Raw genomic sequence first — 5,189 nt, forward strand, 5'->3', positions numbered from 1 at the left:
GGTAACAGGAGGTGTGGACGTGTGGTGATGTTAAGATTTTTTTAATACTATGTAGGCTTCTCATAGGAATTTATGGGCTGAAGGAAGTAGTTTTTTTGGGAGTACCTACTATATAAATCCCACCCTCTAGGTAACCGTTACCCCGAATAAGGAAGCCCTCCCTACACTCGGACCGTGGCCAGGATTCGAACCCGTGCGCTTGTAGACCCCTTGGACCCCACTGTACCGCGGCGGCCCCCATAGCACAGGTGTGGGATTGGCGGTACACAGGTGAGTCTTTACCAACTGGAAGTGTTAATTAGAGTTACCTGTTGATAGTAAACAAAACAGGTCATTGTGCTGGTCTTGTTATCGATGTAGCTTGTCACGTCCACCACACCTCTACCTCATCCACTTCTGCCACCACCAATTTTCATCAACACCACATTTCATCCACTTGTACACTTCTTTATATCCACTTGAATTCTGCCACATCAGTTTGTACGTACGTGATGTCTACCCATTAACACCACATCACATCCACCTCTCATTTTATCCACCTTGTTACCACACTCAGTCTAGCACGATATCCACCTCTATCAACACTGCATTACATCCACCACCACCACCACCACCACCCAGACACCTCAAAATATTGTACTAGCACCTTTAAAATTTCCCTTACACGCCATCTCGCCTCTAGCCACTCCTCCTCCACGTTCACTCCAGTACCAGAACCTACCTACCACTAGTTTTTATTTCTGCTCCACTCCACCACTTCACTATTAATTTTTCCTTTTTTTTCTATCTTTCCATGTGTCCTTTTATTCCATTCTGCATTTCCACTACCTATTTACTCACATCTCTCTCTCTCTCTCTCTCTCTCTCTCTCTCTCTCTCTCTCTCTCTCTCTCTCTCTCTCTCTCTCTCTCTCTCTCTCTCTCTCTCTATCCTTCCAGTAACCACCGTCACTACATGTTAATTACACCACCAAGCTATAACAAATCCCTTAAGCTTCCTCAGCCATTAGTTGATCCCCTTACTAAGCCTATTAGTTACAACACACTCTACTCCACTGTGTCATCTCAGTTCATAAAGCTTAGTACATTAACCCCTTGAGTACCATGGCGCACTTCCATATTCATTCTGCTTACTGTTTGGTGATTTTTATACAGCTTCAGAAACTCATGTGGAGGATTAGAATAGTGAAGACTCTAGCCATTAATCTTCTGACCTCCATAGACCCTTCCTAATGTCAATAGAATGGTCTACTTATATACAAATCTCAAGGTAAAAATGTGTCTCAGTATTCAATGGGATAATTGTAAACGGCCTGTGGTTGATTAGAAGCTCCCCGTTGTGATGTTTGGGAAAGAGTTGGGACGACATTTTTCCTTCCTCCCCCAACGAAAAATAAATAAATAAATACACTCTAGTTATATATTTGAAAAGAAAAAGAAAAGAAGCATAACTATTGAAGGAAATGATAATACAAGCGATTCTAAAACAGTGAGAGAGAGAGAGAGAGAGAGAGAGAGAGAGAGAGAGAGAGAGAGAGAGAGAGAGAGAGAGAGAGAGAACCTGCAACCACTTCGTAAAGGCTGTTTCACACCGGAGACTAGGCACGAGGGTCGGGCTGACTTTGGTTGCTATAGGTATGTTCATACTGGGCGCGATGCTAGGCGAGACATTCGCTGTGGTGGAGACTGCTTGACTTGACAGTTCTTGACGTGGAGGAGGTGGAAGAAAAGGAGTTATTAATGTTACCTCTAGCCTTGAATAATAAGAGGAAAAGGAATTGGGTATCAAGCAAATATGAAACGACTGGAATGTGGTGAATATCATCATCTTATTTGAGAGCTAGAAATGGGTGAGGGAAATTTGGACATTATTTCAGACCAACTCCAGCTCAGTTCTCTGAAGTTCTATCATTCAATGAACAAGATATTAAGAAGCCAGGCACCAAGTACTGTAGTACATGATATCCATCAGTTTACGGTGAAGGACAGTGAGTGAGTGAGGGAGAGTTGAAGAGTCAGGTCATTGCGGTGAGAAAAAGGTATGCCTCTGGAGACGAAAGCATAAAGACATGAGTCCCAAGGTGCATGACCCATCGATGCTATGGCCAGAAAAATCGCCTGCCCGGACATCTTGGAATCGGTGCGCGCGGTGTGGCTGGCATCTATATAGTCCCAAAGTTTTCCATCCGGTGTGAACACTCCTATTGGAAATACACTGAGGAGTTTTTAAGCCACGCAGCTTCGCGCCTCTTGCGTCGTGTGCGTCGTCTCCGGTGTAAAACGGACTTCAGGCTTGTCTTCCATATCGATGCTGTGAACGCTGCATAATTCGTGCTCAGGAATCATTAGCGCGGCGAGACACGTAAGGCGGACCAACACAATGCTGCCACGGGTTATCATAATGCACCACACACATGCCTTCCTCGCCCTCTGACACCGAGCTGCCATACTGCTCCAAACATTCCTCACCATATTTAGCTTTTTGCTTCATTCATTCATTCTCTCTCTCTCTCTCTCTCTCTCTCTCTCTCTCTCTCTCTCTCTCTCTCTCTCTCTCTCTCCCTTCCTTCTCTGTCTCTCCACACGTGTAGCACGTACTTAATTCTTAAAATAGTTCACTCTCCTTCCTCTCGTTCTTCCCTCGAGATCGCGGCTTCCCTTGAGACGTCACTCTCCAGGTCACATTCCTTCCCCCTCCTTCTCCTGTGACCTGGTCTAATTGGTCAATTTCTTCTCACATCTCATTGGGCAAAACATGCTTATTTCAGCTTCCCTATTCATTACCTTCTTTCCTCTGTTTCCTTCATCTTGATCCACTATCTCACCATAAACACGTTTCTCGCATCATTCTCTCTCTCTCTCTCTCTCTCTCTCTCTCTCTCTCTCTCTCTCTCTCTCTCTCTCTCTCTCTCTCTCTCTCTCTGGTGTGTCTTTTCCAGAAGGAAGCGTAATTAATCCCTAATTTTTCAAGGTGACGTCAACAGCTTAGTGTGGCCTAGGAGGAGGAGGAGGAGGAGGAGGAGGAGGAGGAGGAGGAGGAGGAGGCAACAGAGTGAGAAGAGAGGGATTAGTCGCTTAGAGGTGTGAAATTGAAATGGACACACACACACACACACACACACACACACACACACACACACACACACACACACACACACACACACACATGCAGTACAGCTTACATAACCAGCTTACGTTTTCTGACGTCACAGAGGACTGGCGTAAAACTTTTCCACAAAAATACTTCGCTCATTACTATGTTAATGAACCGAGCTTGAGTGAGCGAGACCAAGCGAGCTAGAGAGAGAGAGAGAGAGAGAGAGAGAGAGAGAGAGAGAGAGAGAGAGAGAGAAATGATACGTCATGTCATCTCAGCTTCATCATTTGTCATTTTCAAGTTATAAGTTTGTCTGTCGGGCTGTCAGATTTTGTGTTTTTGTTTGTCTGCCTGTCTTATTCGTGTGCAGTCTCTCTCTCTCTCTCTCTCTCTCTCTCTCTCTCTCTCTCTCTCTCTCTCTCTCTAACGAAAGTAAAAATCCGGTGGTATTAGAAGATTTTCCCTCGCCAGGGGATATCATGTGACACACAGCAGTCATTTGCTGCACAAAATAAACGTCAGGTGTTGTTCAGAGTGTGTGGGTTGCCGTGGTGGTGGTGGTGGTGGAGGTGGTGGTGGTGATAGTGGTGGTTGTGGTGGTAGTGCTCCTGGTGGTGGTGGTGGTATTTACAAGAGTCAAGTTGAGTGTAAATTCCAGGTAAGACATTGAATATATACAGGTGATGTTGTATTATACTCTGTGTGTGTTTCACTTTCACTGTTTGATCTGCTGCAGTCTCTGACGAGACAGCCAGACGTTACCCTACGGAACGAGCTCAGAGCTCATTATTTCCGATCTTCGGATAGGTCTGAGACCAGGCACACACCACACACCGGGACAACAAGGTCACAACTCCTCGATTTACATCCCGTACCTACTCACTGCTAGGTGAACAGGGGCTACACGTGAAAGGAGACACACCCAAATATCTCCACCCGGCCGGGAAATCGAACCCCGGTCCTCTAGCTTGTGAAGCCAGCGCTCTAACCACTGAGCTACCGGGCGTGTGTGTGTGTGTGTGTGTGTGTGTGTGTGTGTGTGTGTGTGTGTGTGTGTAACTTTTCGGAATTTAATGAATATGAATATATAAGGTATTAATGAATAACGACTATTTATTTATCTATAGAGTTGTAAAATGCAGGTAATATTATATTGTCTTGACGGTGTGTGTGTGTGTGTGTGTGTGTGTGTGTGTGTGTGTGTGTGTGTGTGTGTGTGTGTGTGTGTGTGTGTGTGTGTGTGTGTGCGTGTGTATGTAACCACCTGAATTATTAAAAACAAGAATGGGATGTATTATTGAATAAATGAATAAATAGCCAGTGTGTTCTTTTATAATAAACAACGTGCATACATTTTTCATGCCTTAAGTTGGAGGTGATTTTCATATATTAAATGAGGCGAGCCAGGAAATGCAAAGCACCATTTATATTTCAGAAATATAATGAGAACGAAGTAAGGATTATAATTATGAAAGCTTAAAAAGGTGTGTGTGTGTGTGTGTGTGTGTAAACAGGTTCGTCATTAGCACTACATGGAAACAAGAGGAAAGAAGATAGGAAAGATGTGTTTGTAATAAGATGTAAGGACTGAAAATGTTTGACAGGTGTTATGTGACAATACTAGTGGAGTTCAACGGACAATGACGGGCGAGTTGAATCCTCTGAACTTTATTTACGTGTGTTCTCTCGTCAAAATTCTTTCTATGGATTAAAAAGATGATTATTCGCCTTTCCATATGAGTGTTCCTTATTGATGGTGTAGAACTCTTGCCCAAGTGTCACTAGAATCATAAAAACCCCTTTGAAATGTTTAATGACCTTCCATTGCACTCTGTGTAATGATATACGCTTTCCAATAATGTTTGAAGTCTGAGAGTTAGTAATTGTGCTTTGTGTTTTGTATAATTGTCACTAGAATAATGAAAATACCTTTGAAAAAAGAGTTGGCGCCTTTCAACAAAGCTATAAGTAAGAGGAATAAAACAAAGAGACATCTACGAATACGGTTCAGAGCGTGGCAGTTTCTGTTTATGTACTCATTTATATATCAGTGCAGCTGTGAAAGTCTTTGAAAAAAATATATCTAGTAGCTT

The sequence above is a fragment of the Portunus trituberculatus genome, chromosome 46 (assembly GCF_017591435.1).
Source record: "Portunus trituberculatus isolate SZX2019 chromosome 46, ASM1759143v1, whole genome shotgun sequence".
NCBI lineage: Eukaryota > Metazoa > Arthropoda > Malacostraca > Decapoda > Portunidae > Portunus > Portunus trituberculatus.